Raw genomic sequence first — 12,283 nt, forward strand, 5'->3', positions numbered from 1 at the left:
GCAACTGGCTTTTATGCTGGTATCAGGTTAGTGCCCGCTCCCCTAAAAATAACAGGCACAAACCACCAGCTTGACATTGAACTGGGCTCTTGCTCAGACTTGCTCCGAAAGAGTCGAGTGGACAGACTTTCGACTGACTTGCATGAAAGATATGGCACACTAAATCACTGCTTAAACACCCACACTCACACACCCCATCACCTCTGTTTTTCCGCAGTTCCATGTTACATTTCGGAATCCTGATTTTGGTGATGTTTCTCACTCGTGCTGGTGTGCTATAGTGTGCATTGAGCTACGGTAAGGGAGACCAGGGTTCAAATCCACTCACAGGCATGAAGCAAGCCAGGAGACTTTGGGTCACACTCTAGCCCACCTCACCTGGTTGTTATGAGGATAAAATGGGCAGAGGGGTGACGCAGGCAGGGCACCCTGAGATTATTATTTTTTTAAAAAAAAGTATTATCTGCGAGGGTGTGGTTTTCAGTGGATATCAGGAAAGCCTGAGAAGCACATGCAGAGATTTATCTTACCAAGCTTTTTTCTTACCACATATCTTCCATGCATGGAAGGCAAAATGGAGCCAAAACTCCCGACCTGGCTCACAAAGGCTGCTTGTTGAACACTGAAATCTTCAAATGTGAATTGCAGAGGCATCTGTGGTGGGACCAGCTCGGTGTGCAATAGCCCTAGTTCACTCTCCATGTAGCTCTCTCTTTGAATGGAACATGTGAGCAGGGCTGTGCTCTCTCTACTGCCCCCCAAACAGTCCGCTTGTGCACCATCACTGTTCAGCTTGTTGATGCTACTTTATAGCAAAAGACCTATTTCCATATCTCTTGACTTATCCCCAAAGACTCATGAGAACTGATGGCCGGAGAGGGAGCAAACCATTTGCGTGGTCAGGCGGAGTCCCCCAAAGCCCCAGGCAGCCCCCGAGCAGATGATGACACAAGACCACGTTCTATGGGATTAAAATTGGCCTCAACTTTATTAAGAGTTCGGATGTAGGGAGACCTTGGCTCAGGCATTGGGCGTATATCCTTCCCAGCCCCCAGCCGGGGATCTGGGTAATTTCAGGGTTATCCAGCATGTGGGGGGGGGGTGGGCAGATAGCCGCTGGAGGGGGAGGGCAATGACAGCCTATTGCATATGGTCAATGCCTCCCCCTTAGCCCCATTTACAGGAACCCTGTTATTGCTGCCACAATGGGGGTGGGGTGTCACTGCCCCCCGCCCCGCCCCCCATTTATGTAGATGACTAAAGGATTCCGCCCAAGGCCTGCACCCGCCAAAGTTGTGATGAATTGTTACGGGAAATTCCTTTCCAGCCCTTCAACAGCAGCCTTGTCGTAGCAGCGCCTGCGTGCATGTAGACATGTGGAAGAAAATAACCTGTAATGCAATCATTAATTTTTGGGGAGTGGAGGGTGGGAAAGCTCTGGAGCCTGTTGACTGCTTCCCAGGAATGACTCTGCTTCAGCTTCAGCACGGTAAGGTTACCTCCTCCTGCCTGGCCAATCCCCACCCCCCCCCCCGGCAACGCCTCCCCGAGCTGGATTGGACAGGTAACTGCATGGGCGGAGACCACCAGTATCCAGCCCGGGAAGGCAGCGCCAGCCTCCAAACTTCCAGGGCTGCCTCAGGGATCCCAGGGGGCTGCGCGCGACTGTGCAAAAATGTGCCTCCCCTTTTATGTGGGGAACGGTCATTGTGCACTGCCTCCTCCCTCGAACTACAGTTTTTAAAGTTCATGGTGGAGAAGGAATAAATATCAAACCTGTGCAATATAGATATCTTAACACATCTATCATACCTTCTGATTTGATCCTGGTATGTCCCTATTTTTCCTGCCAGCGCTGCTGCTGCCGCCAGCCTCCTCCCTTGGGCAGCTCATAATTTGTTTTCAGTTGTTTTAATTCTGCAACTCTCCCTGGGACCTTAGGATGAAGGGCGCATCATCAAATAATAATAATGATATTAATAATAATAAAAATATGTTCTTTTGACGAGGTCCTGGAACTTATTTACAAGTAACAGATGCTGGAAAAGCACAATGGCACTTTCCTGACCTCCCAAGCCACAGATTTGCTGCTGCCTGGGATAGCTCAAGGTTGTGGGTTCGAGCCCCACATTGGGAAGGTATTCCTGCATTGCAGAGGGTTGGACTGGATGACCCTCATGGCCCCTTCCAACTCTATGATTCTTTGATCACTGGCACAAGGCAGTGGGAAGGTCAGTGCACATCAGCAGGAATGCTGTGTTGTCTCTGATGTCTGCTTATACCGCACTGACCTCCCTGCCACCCTGCCCCTCTCCTTCCCGGTAAGCAAGCAGGGGCTATGCTGCCAGGAGGTCAGAGGAGCACCACCTCCTCAAACCACCACCTGCTACTGTCATATACCCGGTTTGCTGCCTCTCCATCCCTGATCTCTTCATGCACCTCCCCAGTGAATGAATTGTGCCGGAATCCTAAAATAGGGGTACATTGATTTCACTCACCTCCCTCCCCATTTTTCTTTATGTCCAAGACTAAATCAAACTGCAGGGCGCTAATAAAAGAAGCCACGACTAACAAGTTTCCTCTGTCTTAAACCTAAAATGCAGCAAGATTTATCTGGGCTTCTGATTCTTGGTTGGAACAGGAGCCAGTATTCCAAGCTAATGATCAGATATATCACTGGGATATAAAAATTCAATAAGAGATCTATTGTTGTGCGACAGTACAGACACACACACACACACACAGATGAAGTTGAAGCCCTTTGGGAACGCGACTCATTCCAATCATGCCTAAAAGTTGGAGCTGAGTGAGTTCCAAATATTACATGTGATTGATATAACCAGGAATTTCCGCTGACCCTCAAATATACAATTAAACCTTCTGTGTGTGACTTGTCTTTATTGTCCTTTACTCCCTAAGGATTCGGAAAGCAGCTAAGCACAGCACTATTGTGTTTAATAAAGAAGTTTGTTTCTGACAAATGGAAGCCCAATGATAGACCAAAGGCGCAGGCTGAAGAGTGCAGGCTTTTATTCCAGATTAATTAAGCCAGACGGATGGTTCTCCCCGGTTTCATTCTTGCAACTGTGGACAGATATTAGGCTGTGCTATGGGTGACAAATGCAAGGCCTGTTTTATCATCTCTATAGGATGTGGAAGTTGAAAAACCGCTCTGCAAACTTGATTGCAGTCCTCTTTCTAAGCAACACTGCAAGTCACAGATGGATGCCGTGAGACTACAACTCCCATCAGACCCAGCCAACATGGCCAATGGTTAGTGATGACAGGAGTTTTTTTTTTTGTAGAACAATATATTGAGGTTCCTCCATCCCTGCTGTAGGCATATTTCCATCATCCTCATTTTATTTCTGGGCAATTGAAGCTGAGAATGACTTGGCCGACCAAGGCTGGATCTAGACACATCAAAAAAGCGATTCAGTTAAACACATTGTAAACTTCATTGCGTGTTGAGGTCACCGGATTCCTCCCAATAAATTCACACACACACATTAATTAAGTTTAAGGTTTTTGGCATTATTTCGGCCACAACTTTATTAAAATACAATCAAATGTGAGTGGTTGCTGAGGCGTTGGTTAACCCATCTGTCCCCCACCCTGGGACAGATTCTGCACTGACTTCCTCTAGGCATTTTGTGGAAGTCAGTAGATAAACATTCTCAGAGGGAGGACTGAGCTGGGTACCAGGCCCTTCTTGTCCTCCCTCGAATGTTCCCCAAGGCTCAATTTGCTCTGTGTTAGGCCCAATTCCCCTAACGGGGTACTGAGGAGAGCCGTTCAAGCCCCAGGATTCCTTTAATGGAATACCTCTATAAGCAGCAGCAATTTAGCGTAACTTTCCAGCCTTTCCATACTCCTCTTTCCAGCCAATCTCTTACCAGCCAATTTTAACCAATTACTAACCGCTAACCTTATAAGTTGTGACGATTTGCTATGCAGTAGGCAAAAACCAAATGGCAACAGCCAATCAGCCAGATGGCAAAATTCCTACCGGGCCCCTGCCCCAAGGCAGGCACAGCAATGTCAATATGCAAAGCATCCTTAAAAAAGGAGGTGGGCGGGCAGGAAATCCGAAGTGCTTGGCAAAAGTGAAACCAATATAGTCACGCAGAGGGTTTTATAGGCTAGGGGCCGACCCTTACTCCAATCTGCAACAAGCTTTTCTACCCAGCAACAGCACCAAAATGTCCAGTCATGTCAGTGGCCATTTTGCCTAATCTGCCTAGCAACAGCAGGGTCATCCTGATTCCCCTCCCGCAATGCATGCTCTCCATAACTGGAGAACCCGTTTAAAGGGAAATTCCGTTGCTGGAGGATGGGTCTCCACGGCGCCATCTGGTGTCAAAGTGTTATAACTCATTTACAGTAAAGCGCTTTACTTTACTAATGTAGCTGAGTCCCAAGGTTTTGTAATGAGACAGTTGCAGAGGTGGGACCGAGGCCCGGTTTCCCAGAGTCAAGGCTGCTGGGCTTCATTGGTGCTCAGAGGGATGTAAAGAGGCTTTTTGTTCCTGTTCCACTCTTCACTGGTCACATGCAGCACCGTTTCCATGCACTGAAATACGGACTACTTCTCACAAGGATCTCTCTCTTTAAGCAAATGGCTGCAGAAATGCGGGGAACTGAATTTAAGATTGGGGGGAAATGAGGAACTGAGAGAAACAAAATTATCAGGTTTGTCCACCCCTACTTCCAGGTTTCCCATTGTGTCTCCAAATGCGCATTTAAGTAAAAAGTAAAAAGTGGGCCATGGGTCTGAAAAGCTTGAAGATGCCTGACTTACGCTGTTATGCAGCAGCTATGCAGGGGTTTAGGCAAGGGCCTTCCACAGCTGGTTTGAACCTGGCGCCTCTTGCATGTAAAACTTAGAATATTAGAATTGTAGAGCTGGAAGGGACCCAAAGGGCCATCTAATCCAACAGCCTGTTTAACTTGTGCTTTGCAACTGGGCTATAGTTCTTCCCATACCTGAGCCTGGCTTCAATCTTAATAATCTTCAATCTTAATAATAATAGGATTTATAACTTATCCTTTTACCTCAAGGCCACAAGAGTCCAGTGATTTCATTTAAACAATTTAAATAACAATTAAAACTACCATTAAGATCATAAGCGAGGAACAGCAAGGTTTTCTATTGCTCATTGGCCCCCAAAGACCTAGGCAAAGAGATGCATATTGACCTGCCAAGGGAAAAACATACAATGATGGGGGGCTGGTGCAGCTCAGAGAAGTGGGAGTTGCATGGCCTGGGGCCAGCACAGAGAAGGCCCTGCCATATGCCATTGCTCCTTGGACCTCAGAGGGTGATGGCACTGTTAACAGGGCCTCTCTGCTGATCTTACCACCCAGGCCAGTACGCATGGGAGGAGACATTTCCTCATATTTGGGGTCCAACTCTGTTAGGGTTTTATGTGTTAAGATGGACATCACAATCTGGGCTTATATAAAGTGCCCCTAAGACTTTTTGCAGAATACCTTGCTGGGCCTCAGTGATCTGGAACTCCCCCTCCCTCAGCTATGTTTGTGTAAACAGCCTGGCATCCCAATTCAACTTTTTCTTATTTATTTATTTTAAAAGCACAGTGTCAGATTTATGAATGCTAATCTTGGAATCACTGTTGTTTTTCACTTGTGAGCATGTTAATGAATCAGAAGCCCGCTCTCCCCCCCCCCCCCCGGTTAATATTATAGTCTAGCACTGCTCACCGACTTCAGGAAATCTCTCTGCTGATAATTGCAGCGTTCCCTCATTTGCAGATTGGGCGAGGCTGTGCCGTCATCAACATACACACCACTGTTTCTGTAAATATAGAAATTTGGGATTTGCCACTGGAAGTATTCATTACGGTTTGAAAGTAGATTAATAATGAATAGCAGTGCCATTTCTTCATTAATATTCTACAAAAGGAAAATATGTACTCATTATTCCTTTCATGAATTCAGCCCATTGAAGGTTCATAAATAATTGTGCTTCACAATTGTGTCTAATTAGTAATGAGCTTAATCCAGTGTATTGCCAAGGCCTGGAGCAAAGGATTATTCACTCCTTTTTCTTTTTCTTCTCTCTCTCTCTCTCTCTCTCTCTCTCTCTCTCTCTCTCTCTCTCTCTCTCTCTCTGCAAAAAGTTCTCTCTTTTACCAAGATGGCCTGATACTGGATCTTCAAAGTCACATTGTCGAATGATCCTAGGTTCCCAATTTTGAAGTTGCTCTTCAAGAATGATTGACTCTCAGATCAAGAGGACTACAGTGGCTCTTATATCACTTGATGGGACTGTATTGATGGCACGAGAGAGGAAAGGGTGCTTTAAGAATCACTCTCTCTTTCCAAGGAACTCTGGGAGTTGTAGCTTTGTGATGGGGAAATAGAGATCTCCTAACAGCTCTCAGCACCCACAAAAAACTGCAGCTCTCAGAATTCTTTGTAGGAAGCCACAACTGTTTGAATTGGAATCATTGTGCTTTAAATGTTATACTGTAAACTGCCCTGTGATTCTCAGATGAATCATCATCATCTATTTTGTGTCTGGGGCTTAATAGTCAATCCTTCTTCCCAGGAAACTCTGGGAATTGTAGCACTCTGAGGGGAATAGCAGGGGGTCTTCTAACAACTCTCAGCACCTTTAACAAACTCCAAGTGTCCCTATTTTCCAGGGACAGTCCCAGATTTACAGAAGTCATCCTGGTTTCTGATTTGATCCTGGAATGTCCTGCTCTTCCTTAGGACCTCTCTATTTGCATCAGAGAAATGTTGGAGGGTATGGGATAGGATGTCCCATGGGCTTTTTTTTCAGCCAGAGTTTGCTGGGATTCAGTTCCGGCACCACTCAGGTGGGCACTATTGCCATTATAAGAGAGCATGGGAGGAGTTTATGGTGAGTTCTGGCACCTCTTTTTCTAGAAAAATAGCACCGGACGTTCAGAGGAATGTTGGAAGGGACATTTCTTTTTTCACTGGAGGAATCTTGGAGGGTTTGGAATAGGATGGCCCTATTTTCATTGGAAAAATGTTGGAGGGTATGCTTTCACACCATACAGTTAAGGCCCATTTAAAGCACATTGCCTTTCATTAAAGAATCCTGGGATCTATAGTTTACCCCTCAAAGAGCTACATTTCCCATCAACCCTAACAGACTACAGTTATCAGGATTCTTTGGGAGGAAGCCATGTGCTTTGAATGTATGCTGTGGATATGGCCCGTATCTGGGGCAGCAGGGAAGCTAGAGCATGTGGGCACATCACAGACATGTGGGAGAGATGGGAAGGAGAAATTGCAACCCTGTGTTACACATGCACACATTTTTAGGGTTAGCCTTGTGAGATGGCTGCCTTCGAGACCCTTGTGCTATTTGTTTGTTTGCTTGCTTGCTTTCAATTTCATAAAATGTGTACGTCGCTTGATTGTTAAAATACCTCCACGTGCTTTTAAAAGAAACCCAATAAAATCAAACGATAAGTAAATTAACAACAATAATTTAGGCTGTTCAAAAATAAAAATAAAATAATAGACTAAAAACAGGTTAAAACTCACATCAACATTATAAATATCTGTGTAAGGTTTCCTAAACAATGTTTTTTTTTTAAGCAGGCACTAGAAAGAGTACAGTGAAGACAGCTGTCTGATATCAAGAGGCAGGGAGTTCCAAAGATGTCTGCAAACATGACATGAAGGCTGGAAACATTAACACCTCCATGTGGGAATTCCTTGCAGATGACTACAGTGCCTGGAGACAGACAATCAGGTCCACAGCAGTGACCAGAGGAGGACCACTAGGAGGAGGAGCAGAGAGAAGAAATGCCTTGATGTATCTGCCCCAGCTGCAACAAACCATATCTTTCCCATATCGGTCTCTACAGCCACAGCAAGTGCTTTAACTCTCCAATCATTTGACTTCACCCCCACACTCTTCCACTGTCTTCCAAGACAGACGGATGCCAACAAATTTAATAATGAATTTTTTTTTAAGTGTTGGAAGCCACTTTGTGTCTCACCTTGGGAGAAAGCAAGCTACAAAGCTGCTACTACTACTGCTACAAATCATAACAATAAATAATAATAATAATAATGATAATAATAATAATAATAAAATGCAACATTATTTTGTACAAGCCGATGTCTCAAGTGTCCAATCTCCTGTCCACCCAAAATTAATTAGTAAGCCTGAGTTTTCATGTACTTTTGTAAAACCTAGGATAATAGCGCCACCGTTTCCCCCCTTTTCTACTTTTCTCCAAATGACTTTAATTCTACATTACTTTTGCTATAGCCCTTTAAACATAAGGGAACACAAAAGGAAGGTTAATTGGAATGGCTAATTAAACTTAGTGAAGTTAAAGAACTGGAACACTGGGATTTTTGTTTTGATACTTAGCAACATCTCATAACCCTAAGGACACGGACTTAGCCCATGGTCTGGTGTTTTTATAAATTGCTACGTAGCCCGGAGATCCTGAAGAGAAACAAAAGAGTTGAGCGTTGATAACAATTGATTCCCCAAAGGAAAAGTAATAACAATTATGACTAACACGATTATTTGCAGCAGTTTAAAAATAAAATCTATTTCTTTGGCTTGCGGTTTCCCCCTCCCCTTTCAATTTATGGTGTGCAGCTAACAGATGAGGAAGGGAGAGCAGGCACAAAACATCCCAATACGCATCTCTGTTACATGAATTCAGTTTGGCAGGCCAGGATGGAGCATGGTAGCCATTCTGTGGTCCAGCATCAGGAGGCAGAATCCCAGGACAGTTCTGAGGGCCATTGCAACCTGGCAAAGCCCCTGGTTAATGCCTTGCCTGCCCCCTCCCTTTCCCCAATATTTATCTGGTAGCTGACTTTCCAATCAATGCCAAGTCATGCCAAATTCATTTCTCAGCTGCGCCAATCCATGGCACTGCCACTACCTGCTGCTCCATTCTGAGGATGGAAGAGAAACTCAATTCAGTTTGCCTTTAAAAATGCATTATACAGTGGTGCCTCGACTTACGAATTTAATCCGTTCCGAAGGCACCTTCGTAGGTCGAAAAATCCGTGAGTCGAGAAGCGCCATTGGAAACGCGATTTCCCATAGGAATGCATTGGAAACGGAAAAATTCATAAGGCAAAGCAACCTCATCTAAAAATTTAAGTCGAAAAAACCCTATCTAAAACCGCCGCGGTTTCCGTTTGGATGTCGAGAAATTCATAAGCGTAGGGCCATTTGCCCCATTCGTAAGTCAAAAAATTCGGTTGTCGGGTCGTTCATAAGTCGAGGTACCAGGGGCGTAGCCAGGATCAAAACTGGGGGGAGGGAGCCATGGTCATTCAGGGGCGGGGCCAAGGCACGGGAGGGGAGGGGCCATGAAGTGGGAACGTGGGCGGGGCTACAGGGCCAGCGGGCCCAGTGACATCGTGGCGGCAGCGGCCACCTTGTGCTTCTGGGACTGGCAGCATTGGTGGCTACCCTGCTTGGCAGGAGAGGACGGGAGGGTCGGGCAGGCGAGAGAGGGTGGCAGGGTGGACGAGGGCGAGGCAAGGCACAGCCGCAGCCACGACGGCATAGCAGCCAACTCCTAGAGGCCTAGGTGCCTCTCCCCCCCCCAAAAAAATTACTGGTAAATACCGTATTTGAAAGAGTCACACCCCCCCCCATGTTGATGGGCTTTCTATGTGGGGCTTATCTGCCCCCCCCTGTATTTTATTAAGGATGGAAGAGGGAGGGAAGGAAGGAAGAAATAGAGAGAGGGATAACTCATATTTGTGGGTGTCTCTGGGTGATGCTGTGATGCTGGAACTCTGCAGCAAGAGGACGGGAGGGTCGGGCAGGTGAGAGGGAGTGGCAGGGCGGGCAAGGGCGAGGCAAGGCACGGCCGCAGTCACAACAGCTCCGAGGCATTGCTGCATATCAGCATAATATTTCAACCATGTCATGGGTTCAAGCCCCACCTTAGGAAAAATTCCTGCATTGCAGGGGGTTGGACTAGATGACCCTCATGGTCCCTTCCGACTACAAATCCATGATTCTATTGATATATTACCATGGCATATGCATCATTCTGCTTTCTTGAATTGCCCTACTCCTAGGCATAGCAGCCAACTCCTAGAGGCCTAGGTGCCTCTCCCCCCCCCAAATTACTGGTAAATACCATATTTGAAAGAGTCATCCCCCTATGTTGATGGGCTTTCTATGTGGAGCTTATCTGCCCCCCCCCAGTATTTTATCAAGGATGGAAGAGGGAGGGAAGGAAGGAAGAAATAGAGAGAGGGATAACTCATATTTGTGGGTGCCTCTGGGTGACGCTGTGATGCTGGAACTCTGCAGCAAGAGGAAGATACAGGAGCCTTGTAAGCAGCTTTCTCTCTGCTTGATTTACAGCAGGCATGTCCAACAGGTAGATTGTGATCTACCAGTAGATCACTGGATGTCTGTGGTAGATCACTGCTAGATCACTGGCACCCCTAAAAAAAAGCTCACCCAAAATTTTCCTCCTCCCTAAAAAATGCTGAACTATGACCTGAAGCCCTAAACAAAAATGGGCCTCCCTCCCTCCTAAAAGAAGTTCAACAAGTTTGACCTAAACCCCAAAAAACAGGGCTTCCCTTCCTTAAAAAAAAAAAACTCAACAGCTTTGACCTAACCCCCCCCCAAAAGGGCTAGATCACTCCCGGTTTTTAACTTTGTGAGTAGATCAGAGTCTATTGAGAGGTGGCCACCCCTGGTTTACAGTATACAGATGCAGGAGGAGGGGCAGACTGGAACACCACTGCTTTTTATAAACATCACTGTGTCTATCAAAGCTACACCCCCCCTTTTCTTATTCACTTCCTTTTATAGCCTTGCAGAGCCACCTTGGTCAAATTGAATCCTCTGCACCCTCATTAAATCACCAATAGAACTCTTAATGCGATCCCTGAATGCTCATTAACAACTCCCACTGAAGAACAATAGGGTGAAGTGGTGAGCTATCTAATCTTGCCTGGGGATAGCTGCTCCATTGTCTTAACTGCTTAACTACCGGTAGCCACTTTGCTTTATTTATTTGATGTGTTTTTGTTACAGCTGTGTTCCCGCCCCCAGCAAGCGGAGACTGAGCTGCTCTCGCTAAAGCAAAGCCCTTTCCACTTCAGTTTTTGCAGGGGAAAAGTGCTGGTTATGGTCTGTAAAATACATTATTTTTTTGCTTCTGGGGGGGGCAGCTTCCCCCTCCTGCCCCCCTGCCTACGCCCATGCAAGGTACCACTGTATTAGGGAAAATTGGATTTCCAAAATGTGTATATTATGTGTGTATATGCGTAAAAAAAAACCGTGTATATTAGGAAAATTGTGCCTAAACATGTGGAGGTTAGAAGATTAGATTATGTAAGTAAATACTACTTTTATTTCTTTACAAAACAATGTGTGTGCAACCGCTGTTTTTAAGGGGGCACCACCCACCATGGGTGATGGATTTTTCTCAGATCATCTGGCCCCCACAAAGCATCCACCCATTGAGAACATGGCTTTCCAACCTAATGCTTAGGGATGGCTCTCCCTTAGGATTCAGCGAGGCGTCTTGGCTGAACAGCAGACATGGGTATCCAGTCTTGCCTTGAGGTTGCTGGGTCTGTCAGTGGTTAGCCTGATCACTACGATAGCATAGAGAGTCAAGTAAGGAGTCAAGAAATCAAGGACAGTTAAAGGCCTACTTAGGACTGAACAGCAACACCAACTTTACATGGTATCATTCTAAGTCCAACAGCACTTGGGAGAACAGCCTCACTAACTAAACTACTAATCCACAGTGCAGGGGGTTTTGACTGGACAGGGCATACATGTAAGATTTACAATAAGATCTTAGCCAAAGGGAAATACAGGGCTGTTTGTTTGTTTGTTTGAACAAAATGCAAAGTGGAATCTGGTGGTTTCATTTCCCAAGAGCTAAAAGGCTTGCTAGCCGCCTGAAATTTTTAGATTGGGCATTGCAACAAAAAATTTAGAGCAGATGCAGAACAAAATGAAAATTTTCATCTCTGCGGGGCTTTCATTTTACCAATTGGGAAAAAAGAAGTGGTGGGAAAGCCTTAACAAGGCTCAACTCCCCTCTCTACACATTCTCCCTAATTTGCCGGGAACGAGAGCCGGATCTTGGACAACATGCTATGAATGTGCTACAGTGCTTCGACATACTGGCATCGTCTAAATGACTGCAGAATGCGGTTGATTGTATATTTAAATAGATCAATCACAGGCACATAAATAATAAATAAGACAAAAAATTCTCTTTCCGTTTAACATGCAAGTCAGAATTTG

General features: G+C 45.6%; 1 long non-coding RNA gene across 2 annotated transcripts in view; it reads right to left on the reverse strand.

The window, feature by feature from the left end:
- Positions 1-3,013: 3,013 nt before the first annotated feature.
- Positions 3,014-12,283, reverse strand: part of LOC148685291 (uncharacterized) — a 61,284-nt gene continuing 52,014 nt past the window's right edge. For both annotated transcript variants that reach the window (XR_015950375.1, XR_015950376.1), the window contains 2 exons: positions 5,725-5,818; positions 3,014-3,413 (listed from right to left, as the gene is read on the reverse strand). This is a non-coding gene — a long non-coding RNA (uncharacterized LOC148685291). The remainder of the gene's footprint in view (positions 3,414-5,724; positions 5,819-12,283) is intronic.

The sequence above is a fragment of the Zootoca vivipara genome, chromosome 6, assembly GCF_965207765.1.
Source record: "Zootoca vivipara chromosome 6, rZooViv2.hap1.1, whole genome shotgun sequence".
NCBI classification, from domain to species: domain Eukaryota; kingdom Metazoa; phylum Chordata; class Lepidosauria; order Squamata; family Lacertidae; genus Zootoca; species Zootoca vivipara.